This window comes from Leucopleurus acutus, assembly GCF_964270905.1.
Source record: "Leucopleurus acutus genome assembly, chromosome: 6".
Classification (NCBI taxonomy): domain Eukaryota; kingdom Metazoa; phylum Chordata; class Mammalia; order Artiodactyla; family Delphinidae; genus Leucopleurus; species Leucopleurus acutus.
This window is the reverse complement of record NC_139149.1, coordinates 84422739-84441733: the sequence shown is the minus strand read 5'-3', so window position 1 is coordinate 84441733 and position 18995 is coordinate 84422739. Positions and strand designations below refer to the sequence as shown.

The window sequence follows — 18995 nt, the reverse complement described above, 5'->3', positions numbered from 1 at the left end:
TATTTCTGGGGATTTATTTAAATGCAAAAATAAACCCAATGAAATGACTTTGATCAGTGTTTCTAGCTATCTTAAGTAATTTTTGAATCAGCCAGCTTTCACAGTCACCTACATGGCAAGTTAGTTGTATTGCACAGTGGAGTATTACAAAGTAAAGATTAAATAAATTTGATTCCACAATTTCTAATGTAAAGAGATTGGACCTTATTTGTGCCCAGAGCAGATAGGTAACAGCAGTATTTCCTTATGTAATTGAAAAAGGTATATAGTGTGAAGCTTACGGTTCCATAACAGAATGGTGACCATGTCATTTAAAGTGTATATACAGGATAAAATATCTTAGTTGCAGTAGTCTCAGCTATATAAGCTCAATATTTCCAACCTACATTCTCAAACTCCACTTAGTAGTTTTAAAGTAATTATAATTATTTATTAGACACTGGAATACTGAGAATAACTTCTTTCAGATTGTTTTGTTTGCACTATTTTTGTGACTATTTTAATGAAGTGGGGTGTTTTTGCTGCCTCACTTGGATAGGTTAGTATGGGTCCATTTTTTGAGTACTTTAGTTGTTGACAATCAGTTGTCTCATTTACTTCTCTGCATATTCATTTGTAAATAGAAACACTAGTATCTGTCTTTAGTGGGTAGTACACTATTTATACAAACACTGGCAAGGAAGATCTCTCCATTTCTGATCTTAGATTACAAAGTGAGGTTTATGGTTTTGTTTTTTTTTTAAATCAGTATTCAGTTACATACTTGTTTTTCAGTTTAAAAATGTTTAAAGGCCATGCCAGTGGTCAGAAAATCTACAAGAATTTCAGAGCAACTTTTCTATACTATGGCTATGTTAAACAGTCTGAACCTGAGACTTTTTCTCTTTCAAGTTGAATGATTATTGTCATGTTTCAAACCACGAAGTCGGTTGAGACACTTACTTGTAATACTTTAATTTTTTTAAAGTGCTTTTTAGAAACAAATTGTTTGCAAACCAATTAGAAATAATTGATAGCTTAAACTCTAAATATTAGAATATTTGCCAGATTATAAGAAGATGAAATGCAGTGTAAAACTGTTAACATGCTAAAAAAAAAATCATGAGTCACCAGATTGCTACAACTTTCCATTGCCAAGGTGGTCATGTTGATAAATGTAAGACATAAATTTTAGTATTACCTGTGTTGTGTACCTAATGGGTATATCATTGGCACTGAACATACATAGGAAATATTATTCAAAGAGTCAACCAATGTGCACTTAAACTATATTAGATTTTTGGCGGTGCCAGAAATTTGTGTGGTGATCTCAACCCATTAGAATTAGAGGAGTCATATCATCCAACCTTCCCCTACCCATGTAGGTACATTCCTTCTGAACCTGACCACACAACAACAGAATTTTGGTTAACTTCAATCTCTTCAGTATTTTGTAGTCTTTGCCATTAGTCACATGAGAAATACACACAAGAGCAAACAGTTCAGGATAGACATTAGCACAAAGCTGGGAATGATGTGAAATAACTGGCAGCATAGTACAGATATGTAAGTTCTATGTTTTGTTTCTGGATTTTAAGAAATTGTTTACAAATTAAGTCACATTCGGATGTCTTCTATTATGCTATTGTGTTTAATATAGATTTTACTCCCAAAATTAGAATTAGGTGTAGCTTAAAGTATAAATGAGTCTTTTTTTCATAATTGCATACCTGGAGGTAGGTTTAGTAAAAAGAAAGTCTTTTGTTTTCAAAGAAAATGAAGTTAATTGGACAATCCATCCCCAACTACAGAATTGATATCAATCTGGTTTGCTGTATTTGAGTGTCAAAAGTGCCGTGTTAATTATATCAGAGGAAGTTCTTCACATCTTCATAAATTACAAAATTTACCAAAGAAAATGTATTAACCAAATACGAATTTCGGAGTACCTAACTGTTAAGGAATGAGGCCCCATTAACATAAAGGATTGATTTCTAGCCCTGGGGGAAATGTCCTTCCATCTGGAACAGATATACAGTACTTACAAGATTCCATTTGAGGTTTTCTTATCATGTTGGTAAAATGTCAACATTTATACTTCCAGCAAAAGTACCAGTGAAAGGTTAAGTCCAAATATTATTTCTTATGGCACATTTTCATGTCTCCTTAACTCAGACTGAGGATTCTGCTCATCAGTATTAAATAAAAGGAGGAGGGAGGAATTCCTAAAATTGGCATATTGTATGATATTGTGACTTTTAAAAAATAAAATTGGGTAAATTATGGAAATGTATCTTTTTAAATGGGCAATGTCAATTATATCTAGTAAATATGATATTGGCTAAAACAGTATGTTTACATATTTATGTACATGATCACTCTGGGTATTGTTTTTTTTTTCTTTGCAGAAAAACAGGATTGGGTTCAGAAAGCTGAAACGCTCATTTTTAAATATATAGCTTAATAAGAACTAATGGATTTACTTAAACTATTAAATAATGATTTTTGGGGAAAATATAAAACAGTATATTAACTGATGTTCCAAACAGGCTATATGTATTATTTTTTTTTCATATCAGGTGGTAATTAAAAAATAATGAATGTGTTGATCAGCTATCTTAGAAAAGAAGATTGGCTTTCTAACAATTACTGATGTAGGTTTTTGTGGGGTTTTTTAAGTTTTATCATCCAAACTGAATTGAGAGATATGTTCAATATTCTTTGTTGGTTTTAAAATATTTGTAGTAAGTTCATTAACTACAGTGGATTCTTATTCTAAAAATAATGCTGGCTTTACATTCAGTTTAACTGGTTAAGTGAAAAGTTTTTATGATGCAGATTATTTCCCCACTTTCTCATAATAATTTGGCTTTCCTGAGCTACAATTTCTGAAAAGTTTTTACTGCTGTAACATTAGGTAGTCTGATCTCTGTCACAATGGACAAGTATACAGGAAATATCCCACTTGCACATGTTTGCTTCATAAAAGGATATAGATTGTATAGGTCAGCTCTTGCATTTTTGTTTGTCTTTTAACGAGCATCAACCTATTGCTTGGTATAAACTTCTCAAGTATTCAGAGAATAGTGCTGGTTAAAATTTAAATAGGCTAGGCATGAAGAAAATATGATCTCTGTTGACTGACGTCCTTTCAAACTAGGACTAGTGAAAACATTCATTTTTTTCCAGAACTGAAGAGAAAAAACCGTACATTTAAGATCATATTTATTGGTGCATGTAAGCCATTATCTTAACTGTCTTACTGAACTGGTTAATGCTGTTGATTGTTGAAATGTGAAATGTAGTCACTGTTGACCTTGTAAATATCTGCCAGAGATGAAAAAATATTTTAAGTTATTGTAAATAAAGATGTATAAAATTCATTAACAGTCTGCAATGCAGAAACATATCTAAGATGTTAAATATTGTGTTTCTTGAGAGATGTGTACTTTTTCCCTAGATGTATCTAGATATATTAAGAATGTACATTTTCTTTTGTACAGTATAAAATACAGCTTTATTTGGCTTTTGACTGGATTTCCCGGAGTTAATTTTATATCTACCTAAGTTTCATAGCTTAAAATTGTCCTTCGTTGCATTTTTCAAAGCATGCAATCTTATCTATGCATGTCTGAACTTCTTACTTTTTAATTTTATTTTTCTAATACAGCAGGTTCTTATTAGTTATCTATTTTATACATATTAGTGTAAATGTGTCTCCCAATACCAGTCTCCCAATTCATCCCACCCCACCCCCCGCTTTCCCCCCCTTGGTGTCCATACGTTTGTTCTCTACATCTCTGTCTCTATTTCTGCCTTGCAAACCGGTTCATCTGTACCATTTTTCTAGATTCCACATATATGCGTTAATATACGATATTTGTTTTTCTGACTTACTTCACTCAGTATGACAGTCTCTAGGTCCATCCACATCTCTGCAAATGACCCAATTACGTTCCTTTTTATGGCTGAGTAATGTTCCATTGTATATATGTACCACATCTTCTTTATCCATTCGTCCGTCGATGGGCATTTAGGTTGCTTCCATGACCAGGCTATTGTAAATAGCGCAGCAGTGAACATTGGGGTACATGTGTCTTTTTGAATTATGGTTTTCTCAGGGTATATGCCCAGTAGTGGGATTGCTGGGTTATATGTCATATGTAGTTCTATTCTTAGTTTTTTTCTTTTTCTTTTTCTTTTTTTTTTGCGGTACGTGGGCCTCTCACTGTTGTGGCCTCTCCTGTTGCAGAGCACAGGCTCCGGACACACAGGCTCAGCGGCCATGGCTCACGGGCCTAGCTGCTCCATGCATCGGCAGGAGGATTCTCAACCACTGCGCCACCAGGGAAGCCCCTATTCTTAGTTTTTTAAGGAACCTCCATACTCTTCTCCATAGTGGCTGTATCAATTTACATTCCCACCAGCAGTGCAAGAGGGTTCCCTTTTCTCCACACCCTCTCCAGCACACCCATTCTAACCTGTGTGAGGTGATGCCTCATTGTAGTTTTGATTTGCATTTCTCTAATAATCAGTGATGCTGAGCAGCTTTTCATGTGCTTCTTGCCCACCTGTAAGTCTTCTTTGGAGAAATGTCTGTTTAGGTCTTCTGCCCATTTTGGGATTGGGTTGTTTGTTTTTTTAATATTGAGCTGCATGAGCTGTTTATATATTTTGGAGATTAATCCTTTGTCTGTTGATTCATTTGCAAATATTTTCTCCCATACTTGGGTTGTCTTTTTGTCTTGTTTATAGTTTGCTGTGCAAAAGCTTTTAAGTTTCATTAGGTCCCATTTGTTTATTTTTGTTTTTATTTCCATTACTCTAGAAGGTGGGTCAAAAGAGATCTTGCTGTGACTTATGTCAAAGAGTGTTCTTCCTGTGTTTTCCCCTAAGGGTTTTATATGTCTGGTCTTTAATCCATTTTGAGTTTATTTTTGTGTATGGTGTTAGGGACTGTTCTAATTTCTTTCTTTTACCTGTAGCTGTCCAGTTTTCTCAGCACCAGTTATTGAAGAAACACTCTTTTCTCCATTGTATATCCTTGCCTCCTTTATCATTGATCATAGGTGCGTGGGTTTATCTCTGAGCTTCCTATCCTGTTCCATTGATCTGTATTTCTGTTTTTGTGCCAGTACCATATTGTCTTGATTACTGTAGCTTTGTAGTATAGTCTGAAGCCAGCGAGTCTGATTCCTCCAGCTCCATTTTTTTCCCTCAAGATTGCTTTGGCTATTCGGGGTCTTTTGTGTCTCCATACAAATTTTAAGATTTTTTGTTCTAGTTCTGTAAAAAAATGCCATTGGTAATTTGATAGGGATTGCATTGAATCTGTAGATTGCTTTGGGAGGTAGAGTCACTTTCACAATTTTGATTCTTCCAATCCAAGGACGTGGTATATCTCTCCATCTGTTTGTGTCATCTTTGATTCCTTTCATCAGCATCTTCGTTTTCTGAGTACAGGTCTTTTACCTCCTTAGGTAGGTTTATTCCTAGGTATTTTATTCTTTTTGTTGCAATGGTAATAAATGGGAGTGTTTCCTTAATTTCTCTTTCTGATCTTTTGTTGTTAATGTATAGAAATGCAAGAGATTTCTGTGCATTAATTTTGTATGCTGCAACTTTACCAGATTCATTGATGAGCTCTAGTAGTTTTCTGGTGGCATCTTTAGGATTCTGTATGTATAGTATCATGTCATCTGCAGTGACAGGTTTACTTCTTTTCCAATTTGTATTCCTTTTCTTTTTCTTCTCTGATTGCTGTGGTTAGGATTTCCAAAACTATGTTGAATAAGAGTGGTGAGAGTGGACATCCTTGTCTTGTTCCTGATCTTAGAGGTAGTGCTTTCAGTTTTTCACCATTGAGAATGATGTTTGCTATGCATTTGTCATATATGGACTTTATTATGTTGAAGTAGGTTCCCTCTCTGCCCACTTTCTGGAGAGTTTTTATCATAAATGGGTGTTGAATTTTGTCAAAAGCTTTTTCTGCATCTATTGAGATGGTCATATCGTTTTTATTCTTCAGTTTGTTAATATGGTGTATCAAATTGATTGATTTGCATATATTGAAGGATCCTTGCATCCCTGGAATAAATCCCACTTGATTGTGGTTTATGATCCTTTTAATGTGCTGTTGGATTCTGTTTGCGAGTATTTTGTTGAGGATTTTTGCATCTATATTCATCAGTGATATTGGTCTGTAATTTTCTTTTTTTGCAGTATCTTTGTCTGATTTTGCTATCAGGGTGACAGTGGCCTCATAGAATGAGTTTGGGCGTTTTCCTTCCTCTGCAAATTTTTGGAAGAGTTTGAGAAGGATGGGTGTTAGCTCTTCTCTACGTGTTTGATAGAATTCACCTGTAAAGCCATCTGGTCCTGAACTTTTGTTTGTTGGAAATTTTGTAATCACAGTTTCAATATCATTACATGCAATTGGTCTGTTCATATTTTCTATTTCTTCCTGGTTCAGTGTTGGAAGGTTATGCCTTTCTAAGAATTTGTCCATTTCTTCCAGGTTGTCCATTTTATTGGCATAGAGTTGCTTGTTGTAGTCTCTTAGGATGCTTTGTATTTCTGTGGTGTCCGTTGTAACTTCTCCTGTTTCATTTCTAATTTTATTGATTTGAGTCCTCTCCCTCTTTTTCTTGATGAGTCTGGCTAATGGTTTATCAATTTTGTTTATCTTCTCAAAGAACCAGCTTTTAGTTTTATTGATGTTTGCTATTGCTTCCTTTGTTTCTATTTCATTTATTTCTTCTCTGATCCATATGATTTCTTTCCTTCTGCTAACTTTGTGTTTTGTTTGTTCTTCTTTCTCTAGTTCCTTTAGGTGTAAGGTTAGATTGTTTATTTGAGATTTTTCTTGTTTCTTGAGGTAGGATTGTATTGCTAAAAACTTCCCTCTTAGAACTGCTTTTGCTGCATTGCATAGGTTTTGAATTGTCGTGTTTTTGTTGTCATTTTTCTCCGGTATTTTTTGATTTCTTCAGTGATCTCTTGGTTATTTAGTAACAGATTGTTTTTTGTTTTTAAAGCAGAAGCTGCAAGATCTCTTTTAAATTAATTTATTTATTTTTGGCTGCATTGAGTCTTTGTTGCTGCACACGGGCTTTCTCTAGTTGCGGCGAGTGGGGAATCTCTTCGCTGCAGTGAGTGAGCCTCTCATTGTAGTGGCTTCTCTTGTTGCAGACCATGTGCTCTAGGTGCATGGGTTTCAGTAGTTGTGGCACACAGGCTCGCTAATTGTGGCTCACGGTCTCTAGAGCGCAGGCTCTGTTGTTGTGGCGCATGGGCTTAGTTCCTCCATGGCATGTGGGATCTTCCTGAACCAGGGCTCGAACCCATGTCTCCTGCATTGGCAGTGGATTCTTAACCACTGCGCTAACATGGAAGTACAGTAACTATTGTTTAACCTCCATGTGTTTGTGTTTTTTACGGTTTTTTTCCCTGTAATTTATTTGTAATCTCATAGCGCTGTGGTTGGAAAAGATGCTTGATATGAGTTCAATTTTCTTAAATTTACCAATGCTTGGTTTGTGACCCAATGTGTGATCTATCCTGAAGAATGTTCCGTGTGCACTTGAGAAGAAAGTGTAATCTGCTGTTTTGGGATGGAATGTCCTATATATATCACCTAATCTCTCTGGTCTATTGTGTCATTAAAAGCTTGTGTTTCCTTATTTTCTGTCTGGTTGATCTGTCCATTGGTGTAAGTTAGGTGTAAAAGTCCCCCACTATCATTGTGTTACTGTCAGTTTCCTCTTTTATAGCTGTTAGCATTTGCCATATGTATTGAGGTGCTTCTATGTTGGGTGCATATATATTTACAGTTGTTATATCTTCTTCTTGGATTGATCCCTTGATCATTATATAGCATCCTTCGTTGTCTCTTGTAATATTCTTTATTTTAAAGTCTATTTTATCTGATATGAATATTGCTACTCCAGCTTTCTTTTGATTTCCATTTGCATGGAATATATTTTTCCATCCCCTCACTTTCAGTCTGTGTGCGTGCCTTGGTCTGAAGTAGGTCTCTTGTAGACAGCATATATACAGGTCTTGTTTTTGTGTCCATTCAGCCAGTCTGTGTCTTTTGGTTGGAGTATTTAATCCATTCATGTTTAAGGTAATTATCGATATGTATGTTCCTATTACCATTTTCTTAATTGTTTTGGGTTTGTTTTTGTAGGTCCTTTTCTTCTCTTGTTTCCCACTTAGAGACGTTCCTTTAGCATTTGTTGTAGAGCTGGTTTGGTGGTGCTGAATTCTTTTAGCTTTTGCTTGTCTGAAAAGCTTTTGATTTCTCCATTGAATCTGAATGAGATCCTTGCTGGGTAGAGTAATCTTGGTTGTAGGTTCTTCCTTTTCATCACTGTAAATATATCCTGCCACTCCCTTCTGTCTTGTAGGGTTTCTGCTGAGAAGTCAGCTGTTAACCTTATGGGAGTTCCCTTGTATGTATTTGTCATTTTTCCCTTGTTGCTTTTAATGATTTTTCTTTGTCTTTAATTTTTTTCAGTTTGATTGCTATGTGTCTCGGAGTGTTTCTCCTTGGCTTTATCCTGCCTGGGACTCTCTGTGCTTCCTGGACTTGGATGGCTATTTCCTTTCCCATGTTAGGGAAGTTTTCGACTGTAATCTCTTCAAATATTTTCTCAGGTCCTTTCTCTCTTCTCTCTCTTCTTCTGGGACCCCTATAATGCGAGTGTTGGTGCATTTAATGTTGTCCCAGAGGCTTCTTAGGCTGTCTTAATTTCTTTTCATTCTTTTTTCTTTATTTTGTTCTGCGGCAGTGATTTCCACCATTCTGTCTTCCAGGTCACTTATCCGTTCTTCTGCCTCAGTTATTCTGCTCTTGATTCCTTCTAGTGTAGTTTTCATTTCAGTTATTGAATTGTTCATCTCTGGTTTTTTGTCCTTTAATTCTTCTAGGTCTTTGTTAAACATTTCTTGCATCTTCTCGATCTTTGCCTCCATTGTTTTTCCGAGATCCTGGATCATCTTCACTATCATTATTCTGAATTCTTTTTCTGGAAGGCTGCCTATCTCCACTTCATTTAGTTGTTTGTCTGGGGTTTTATCTTGTTTCTTCATCTGGTACATAGTGATCTGCCTTTCATTTTGTATATATTTCTGTGAGTGTGGTTTTCATTCCACAGGCTGCAGGATTGTTAGTGGGAGGGACTGGTGGTGGGTAGAGCTGGATGTTGCTCTGGTGGGCAGAGCTCAGTAAAACTTAAATCCCCTTGTCTGCTGATGTGTGGGGCTGAGTTCCCTTCCTGTTGGTTGTTTGGCCTGAGGTGACCCAGCACTGGAGCCTACATACAGGTTCTTTGGTGGGGCTAATGGTGGACTGCGGGATGGCTCATGCCAAGGAGTACTTCCCAGAACTTCTGCTGCCAGTGTCCTTGTCCCCACAGTGAGCCACAGCCGTCCCCCACCTCTGCAGAGACCCTCCAGTACTAGCAGGTAAGTCTGGTTCAGTCTCCTATGGGGTCACTGCTCCTTCCCCCTGGGTCCTGATGTACACATTACTTTGTGTGTGCCCTCCAAGAGTGGAGTCTCTGTTTTCCCCAGTCCTGTCAAAGTCCTGCAATCAAATTCCACTAGCCTTCAAAGTCTGATTTTCTGGGAATTCCTCCTCCCATTGCCAGACCCCAGGTTGGGAAGCCTGACGTGTGGCTCAGAACTTTCATTCCAGTGGATGGACTTCTGTGGTATAATTGTTCTCCAGTTTGTGAGTCACCCACCCAGCGGTTATGGGATTTGATGTTATTGTGATTGTGCCCCTCCTACCATCTTACTGCAGCTTCTCCTTTATCTTTGGATATGGGGTATCTTTTTTGGTGAGTTCCAGTGTCTTCCTGTCGATGATTGTTCAGCAGTTAGTTATGATTTCAGTGCTCTCGCAAGAGGGAGTGAGTGCATGTCCTTCTACTCTGCCATCTTGAACCTATCTCCCTGAACTTTTTAATTTATATGATACCCTATTAAGGAAATTTATAAAATTAAGGCAATATATAAAATTACATATAGCACCCAAAATAAGAAATAACATGTAGGCATGTGTGAAATTAATACATAAATGTGTTCATACTTTTATGTTATTGTTGAGATACAAATTTCTCTCTGAACTTTATAGCAGCCAAATACAAAGAGGCATAGATTAGTCATGTGATTTTCAGATATCCTTAAGATAGAACAAATCAACTTCTCAGGTGAAGCACGACTGTTTCTAATACTGAGACGTTAGGACTAATTTTCTTTCCTGGGTCCTTATACGAGGAGCCATCATTATTACAGTACAATTTACACTCTTCAGCAATGTATGAAAGTGCCTGTTTTCCTGACAGTCTTACCAGCAGTTAGTTCTCTAATCAATAAACTTTTCACTCTTTCCCACATTGTGTTTTCTGAAGGTAATACTTTATTTAGCCTTCTCTTGGAATATGGGTTTAATGAAGGGCTGAGCCCCAGGCCTCCTTTTCCCTTCCCTTTACATGCACTCCCTAGAAAAATCTCTTCTATACCTGTTCCTTACGGCTATTATTCCTTATTGATGGACCAAAACTTTGTTTTCTCTTTTATATCTTATGCCTTAATCCAAAATTGCTGGTGTAGATTAGCAGTTCCAGAAGAGTGGCTTAAGGCAACTCACCAAGCCTGGTTTTTTTCTCCTCGACTCTAGTTCTGCATTAGTTAGGAAGAATGAGTTTTACCAGTTGACAGTTTCAATTTTCCTTTTATTAAAAATGTATTACTTGGGGCTTCCCTGGCATTCCCATGGTTAATTCCCCACACTTCCACTGCTGGAGGCGTGGGTTTGATCCCTGTCGGGGAAGTAAGATCCTGCATGCCATGCAGTGCAGCCAAAAAAAGAAAGTATTACTTGCTCATTTTGAAAACCTTAGAAAATACAGAGAAAGTACAAAGGGGAAAGTCACTTTAAGGTACTGTAATAAAATAGTGAATATTAATAAGATAATGGAGGTACTATCCCTCCACACACATACAAGTCTGGTCCAGGTCACAATACTTTATGGTCCAAAGATGTATTAAACAAAAACAACATTTATTCAGTGCTAGGATGTGCCAGGCACCGTTCTAAACACTTTGATGAAAGTGCCACAATTCAATATTCAGTTAATACAAGTGTCTGATAAGTAGTTATTCTTCCTTTATAAGAAAAGGAAAGTTCATCTGTCCAAGGTCACAGAGCTAGTAAATGGTAGAGCTGAGATTGAACCCAGACACTCAGGCTCACAGACTTATGCACTTAACTATCAAGATACTGCTTCATAAAATGTTGATTGTTGTCAGCTATTGGTACACTTGCCCTATCCCCACAAGGCCAAGGCCCCTGTGGGAGTTGGGAAGGAAGGGGAGATTTGACCTCAGTAGAGCTAGATAACTAACAGGCAAATTAAATCCATGAAAGAATTGAGTCCTAATACCCTAGGTATCCATAGTTATAAATAAACTTTTCTCCTACATATATACAATGGTTCTAATTGTGTACTATCCTTAATTATGTACCATTCTCTGGAGAAATGAGAAAATAGTCTTTCTGTGGTTCATATGAGGAACCTCAATTGAGAAAAGCTGGTTTAGACCATAATTAAGAAGAGGCTCCCAGGGCTTCCCTGGTGGCGCAGTGGTTGAGAGTCCGCCTGCCGATGCAGGGGACGCGGGTTCGTGCCCCGGTCTGGGAAGATCCCACATGCCGCGGAGCGGCTAGGCCCGTGGGCCATGGCTGCTGAGCCTGCGTGTCCAGAGCCTGTGCTCTGCAACGGGAGAGGCCACAACAGTGAGAGGCCCGTGTACCGCAAAAAAAAAAAAAAAGAAGAGGTTCCCAAAATACAGAACCTAAAAATATTTTACTTCCTTCCTCCCAACCACCGTGGAAAAAAGTGGCCAGGTAACTTAGGAAGAAATCAGTATTTTGTTAGACTTACTTGAAATTATTTTATGATTTAATGTTATTTTAAACTACATGGGAGAGGGTAGAAATAAAAGTCTTTTGTGTTTAGGGCCTCTAAAGGTCTAACTGTGGTCCTAGGTCATAATCCAAATAGGATGGATATAATCTGTGGTAACAGCCCTAGTTTTGTTCAAGATGTTATATCAGAAAGGGGTGGTACTGACTTTTAAAACTTGAAGGGCCAATCACTTTTGGCACTTTGTCTTAGGGAACAATGTTTAGTACACATTGAATGATGAAAACTTTTTTTTATGACAGGTTATGTTAACCAGTACAATCTTATGTTCTGAATCACTGTATAATTTAACTAAAAAGCACTATTACATTCAAAAAGATTAATCACAGGATTTTAAGAAATCTATAGACATTAATTTATTATCAACTGCTACAAATAATGGTGTTATGCACACTGTAAAATTATTTCTGAATCGAAGATTATAGTCTATATCTAGTTTCCCAGAACTTGAATTACTGTGTGCACATTTTTTAGGGCTTACTCTGCCAAATCTTTCACTGCTAATTTGTGTGTGATTTATGAAGGCCTCATTATCCCTGGTTCAAGAAAATCCTGCAGATAAAATAGCTTCTGGTTACCATATTCTTTTATTCCTAGACGCTAAGAGGTAATCACTTTTGTTTCCTGAGCATGATTAAAATCAATTGATATCTTTAAATATATCTCAGTAGAAATTACTTGCTGAGGCATCTGCCACTGACATTCTAGACCTACTGTACCCCTATCAAGTGTGTGTTTAATGCATAGCATCTAGGTCACTTCATATCTGATAAAAATTTATTGCCAGTTTTCATTCTCCCTAGCTCAGTGGTTTTCACCCCTATCTGAACATTAAAGTCATCTGGGAATTTTTTTTTTTTTTTTTTTTTTTTGGCTGCACCGGGTCTTCGTTGCAGCACACGGGATCTTTGCTGTGGCCTGCAGGGTTGTGGCATGGGGACTCTTAGTTGCAGCACGCATGCAGGATCTAGTTCCCCAACCAGGAATCAAACCCAGGAGCCCTGCATTGGGAGCTCAGAGTCTTACCCACTGGACCACCAGGGAAGTCCCTGGGAATTTCTTTTTTAAATTCTGATGAACAGGCCACATTGAGACCCTCTGGAATTGGGATATGGCATGAGTAGTTTGTTTGTTTTCTTTAAAGTAAATTTATTTTATTTATTTTATTTTTGACTGCGTTGGGTCTTCATTGCTGCATGCAGGCTTTCTCTAGTTGTGGTGAGCGGGCGCTACTCTTTGTTGCAGTGCGTGGGCTTCTCATTGAGGTGGCTTCTCTTGTTGTGGAGCATGGGCTGTAGGCATGTGGGCTTCAGTCACTGTGGTTCGTGAGCTTAGTAGTTGTGGCTCACGGGCTCTAGAGTGCAGGCTCAGTAACTGTGGTGCACTGGCTTAGTTGCTCCATGACATGTGGGATCTTCCTGGACCAGGGCTCGAACCTGTGTCCCCTGCATTGGCAGGTGGATTCTTAACCACTGCACCACCAGGGAAGCCCAGCATCAGTAGTTTTAAAAGCTCCCCAGGTAATTCTCATGTGCAGTCATCATTGAAGACTCTCTTTAATCCTATGACAATCTTCTGGCATTCATACCTAAACTTTCCTTCCTCCATCCAGAACCACTGACTCAGTAAGAATGTTTTCCTAAAGAAATATATAAAACAGTAATGACAATATAAGAAAGGCAGTAATCCATTTCATTAAAAAAATATTCTTTTATATCAATGTTGCAATTTGCCTTCTCTAATACCTTAATCAGGCCATTGAACACTATGGGCATCAATACAATTTCACTGGCCCCAAACTTAAGCCCCCAACACTTTGAGGTCCTTGTACTTCTTGGCCTGCCCTAGTTCTATTCCTTTCAGTTTCTGTCCCAAAGCTTTATCACTTTAAGTATCACTTTCTCAGCAGCCTCAACTCTTGCGTCCTCCATAAAATGGAGGTCATCAAGCTAGAACACTCTTTAATTTCCTCTTTCACCTACCACTTCAAAGAACAACTATATCTGCAACTATCCTCATCTCCTTGCTGCCTGCCTCAAAAGATGAAGTATCTCACTTAATTTCTTACTGTACTCAACATCTCTGGGTAATTCTTAATTTTCCCCCTTTGGATTTAATCTATACACTAATGACCCCTAGATATCTCTCTCTCTCTCTCTCTCTCTCTCTCTCTCTCTCTCTCTGTCTCTCGGCCTTGACCTCTTGAATGAATTTCAAACTCATATCCAACTGTTTGCAGGATGTTTGAATATCCCTCAGGCACTTCAAAGTCAAGATGCCTCAAGCTAAACTCAATTCTTCTACTCCTTCCCTCTATTTGTAATCTCTCTTTCATAGCACAATTGGGAACTTATACCCAAGCAACCAAACCAGAAACCTGGGAATTATATCTTTCCTCTCCCTTACCTCTATAACCAGTCTCCAAATCTTGCTGACTTTGCCTTTTTTTTGCAAATCCATCATTTCCTCTCAACTTTTACTACTACAGCTCAAATTCATGTCTTACTTCATATCCACACTGCTTTGATAGCCTCCTAACTAGACCCCATGCTCCTCTCAAATTTATCTTTCTTTAGTGATTAATATAAAACTCCTATCAATTATTCAATCGTTCCATCACAGAGGATAAATTCTATGTTCTTTAGCCTGGCCTTTACTTCTCCCAACCCATCTCCTATCATTCTTTTTTTTTTTAAGATTTATTTATTATTTATTTAATTTATTTTTGGCTGTGTCAGGTCTTAGTTGCAGCATGCAGGCTCTTCGACATGGTGCTCAGGCTTCTCTCTAGTTGTGGCGTGCAGGCTTCGGGGCACGTGTGCTCTGTAGTTTGCAGCATATGAGGTTAGTAATTGTGGCATGCAGGCTTAGTTGCCCATGGCATGTGGGATCTTAGTTTCTTGACCAGGGATTGAACCTGCATCCCCTGCATTGTAAGGCGAATTCTTTACCACTGGACTACCAGGGAAGTCCCTCTCCTATCATTCTTACTTACACTTAAGATTTAAGTAACACCAAACTTTGTATTACCACACCCAGTTTTATTACCATACTTTCTTCCTGAAATTCCTTCTCCACCCCTGTTCTCTACCGTTTAAAGTTGGAATGGCCTTTACTCTGCTACCCCACCCTCTTACTCACTTACCCACCAGCCTGAGCTAAATGGTATTTGTCCTAGCAGTTCTCAGTAAATTCTATCTTTGCACTTAACACCTTAGTATTGAAATTATCTGATTCCTTCTACCCAACTAGAATCTTAAGGGTAAGGGACATACCTGGGCGCTATGTTCCTGGTACAGGTAGGCGCTCAGAGTTCATTGACTAAACTGAACTGTTCAAAAAAGAAGACCCAAAGACAAAATGGATGTTTTCAAACAGCAAAAGTATCAATATAAAGCTTTTCATAAGACTGGCAATAAAAACAAAAGTTAATTGAGTTTCCCAAATTTAGGAACAAATGCAAATATCTCTTAACTTGTCCGCAAGAACTACCTGGTCCTGGTTGATTAACCTAGATCTTTCACTGACATCTATGCAGCTATTTAAGTTATATTTCAATTTGCAACATAGGAACTGGTATTCTTGAATTTGATCTTCTAAAATATGGTTTGGGTAAAAACCTCTTGTTTGAATATAAAAATAATTAAACTTGAAAAAATGATTTCACATTTTTTAACTCAGTCACCTTCCTGAGGAAGAAATACATAAAGACATTCTGATTTGTTGTGCTGACAAATGAGATCATTGGTGAAAAAAACTGTGCAGCTGATATCTTGATGCTGCAGTCTGCTGTTTAAAAATTAAAATTTTAAGTTATTTCTTTAGAAATCTAAACTTGATGACCCACATTCTTTTTTATATTCCTTCTTTCATAAAGTCTTTATCTCTGAGGTATTTGTAATTACAGTTCAGAATAAATTTTCTTCTGGTTCCTACATAATCTTTTTGCTCCTGGTCTATTTGTTTTGTCTCTTTCAGAGTTGAGGCTTTATTCAAGTTTGGTGAAGCAAAAATTGACTGGAAAGTCTGCCTGCAGGGGCAGGGATTATCAGCTAGCAGGTTTCAATGTGGATCAACAGATCAACTGGCTTTTCCCACTGGGGCCTCCTCATCTTCTGATCAGTCCTCTGAAGAAGTGTTTAAATAAATGATTAGTTGCCAGTGCTCTGGGAGCCAAACAAGAGAAAATTCCTAGTCTCCCACATAATCTTCCACTTCCACCCCCACCCCCAAACTCAGTATGACTTCTCATTTCTACTCTGTTGAGTCTCAATCCTCTGGTTCACCTTGTAAACGCCTGCTATTATGCTAAGTATGACAAGAGATGTAGGATCTAATTGTTCCTTGTTTCAGACTTTGACCATTTCTCCAGTTCTCAGTCCCATTCTCCTCTTCTGACTTCAGAGGTTCCTGTACACTAATTCCTGAGACTAACTGGAGTTCTGGGACAGGAACAGACTTATTGTCGTCATCCTTTGCTGGCCTGGGTTTCAGCTTACTCTGCTTTGCCTGATCACTATACATCTTCCAAAATTTTATTAACTTATCTCACTTCCTTTCCTGTTCTTTTGTGTGTATGTTTATACTTCAAAAAAATATTTTTGACTCTGTTATTTTAGTGGGATTTCAAGACAGTGTTCAATTCACCATGTTTAATCAGATTCTATTAGAGACTTTTAAAGCCTAGCCCTAAATTTCAAACTATAACCCAATTAACTGCTGGCATCTCTACCCCCTTAAGATATACACAAAATTGACTTGGTCCTCTCTTTCTCTTGGAAAAATCTAATGTTCTAATGTTCTACACAAAATGTGTGTGAATACATGCAGGAGTTGCCATTTTATGATCACCTCTATCTTCAACTTGCACTTCTGAATTCTGGATCTCCATTCTGAATGGTATGGCTCTTTGTTTTTATCTAGCCTAGTATCAATCTAGAAGGGAAACTCAGCTCCTTCCCTCTATTTTCCACACATATACCATTAAAAACAAAATCAAAACCCACTGCTCACACCAAGTCCTCTGACTTTGCAGAAGAGTTTAGTGAAGATTGGAGGGGGATATGGAAGAGAGTTTACATCATAGAAACATAAAGAACATATTAGTTGAATATTAAATATTCCCAGATCTTCACATTTTTAAGAACTTTTCAAGCACTTCACTGTTAACTGTTGGCTACGTTTTCTTTCATCTTCTCTTTACTCAGTCCCCCAAATTCTTTATCTCCAATGTACAGAAAATTACCTTTCTCTTTTGTTTTCTTAAATCCTGCTAAACAAAATGGAATACTGAGCTATCCAGGCTACAACCATTTCCATTTCCCAATCTGATGTCCTAAACAGCTTCCAAAATGGTGTGACTCCATCTGTCTCTTCCTTCCCTCTGCTCCCACATTTTACCTCGTTTATCCAGAATGATCTTTCAATACAAATCTGACTAGTGCCCTAAGGGCCAAACTAGCCCTTCATAACAACAGATCCAACGTTGGCACTTGTGGCACTTGCCTCTTGGCCCTTTATACACCCACTATATTGATTTGGGCCTTCTACCTGGAAAACTTTACCCCTCCTCTTTTTCTGGCTTAAAGCTACTCAGTCCTCAGGTTTCAGTTTAAATATCTCTTCTTCCAAGAAAATTGTGCCTGAATCTTGCTGTACTTTAATTAGATATTCCTGCCAGTGGTTCGATAAACACTGGACTTCCCAAATCGTAGCATTTTTCTCTATATTGTCTATTCAGTATCTTCCCCTATAGGATCTACTGTGAAGGCAGAGACCGTTCTCAGCTCGCTCAAAAGTGTAACGTTATTATCTTGGACGCAGGTTTTGTTTTGAATGAATGAATGAATCCAAATAAAATCGTATTATTAGTGGGTGACACTGTTACTCCAGCAGGTTCATTCTTTTTCTTCCTCATTATCTTTTTCCTCAGCTTTTTCTGCATCTATTCCTTCTATTTTCCCTGTCTCTTCATCCTATTAGCAGTCTGATTCCCATCTCCACATTCAGTGCCCCAGCCAAAATTCTCTTCTTACTAGAGAGCATTGCTCCCCGCCTCCCCACCCCAAACCCCTGAGATGCACTTGATCCTACCTTTCACGGCAAATGAGGTAACGTTATAAATAAATAAACTCAAATTCATTCCCATTATCTTTTTCCTCAAAAGAAGGTATAAAGAGAAACCAATGAACACTTTCAAGATTGCGTCAAAGAAGGTGTAAAGAGAAACCAATGAACACTTTCAAGATTGCGTCAAGCCACAGAGCCCACTCAGCCCACTCCAACTCCTCCAGTTTCCTCAGATCTAACCAACACTTCCTTCTCCCTTCACCGGAAACGGAAAGAGGAAAAGCAAAGCCCAGAACCCAGCGCTTAGGGATTCGTTTTCTTCGGGTTTCTTGTAGGCGAGGCCATCAGACCGGCGCCGACTGGCGGGCAGAGCCGTCGCTCTCAGCCAACGCCACTTCCTATTGGCTCCCTGGGGCTCCGCCTCCTGAGCAGGGCGGGAGATTCGGTGTGAAGGAGGGAGGCTGCCCATCCCCCGCCCCACTCGCCGGCCTCCGGAGCGGCCCTGCTCGACCTCGCGACCCCGCGACCCTGCTTCTGCACTGCCTAAAAGAATTTGGCCTTTCCCGCTGGGGCCGAAGCCGCTTTTTCAGCGGCGATCATTCAGCGGGGTAGCGTCCGGCAGGCACGAGGCGGCCGCAGCCGCGCCACCCGGAGACCTGGCGGTGCGTGGTTGGGCGGCGGGGCAGCTTGCCTCCCTCTCCTGCTTAGCTCGGGGCTTGTGAGGTGAGTCCAGGTGCACCCAGTCCCCGGCCTTCACCTCGGCACTCCGGGCAGCGTCGCTGCGCCTCCCTCTCTGCCCTCCCCAGGCTGCCTCCGGCCCCGCCGCCCTGAGGACCCTCGGCTGGCCGAGAACGGCCAGCTGGTCAGTTGCGCGAGGCCCAGACCGAAGTCAGTAAATACTTGTTGGGGTGAGAGGCTCCCTCTTTAAAGACCGTTCCTCTGTCCAGT

At 38.9% G+C, this 18995-nt stretch overlaps 1 protein-coding gene across 1 annotated transcript in view; it reads left to right on the top strand.

Moving 5' to 3' along the window:
- The first annotated feature begins 18533 nt into the window (after nucleotides 1–18533).
- Nucleotides 18534–18995, top strand: part of ORC2 (origin recognition complex subunit 2) — a 54029-nt gene continuing 53567 nt past the window's right edge. Inside the window, exon 1 of the mRNA XM_082841375.1 lies at nucleotides 18534–18770. The gene's annotated coding sequence lies outside the window, so the exon portion shown is untranslated. The remainder of the gene's footprint in view (nucleotides 18771–18995) is intronic.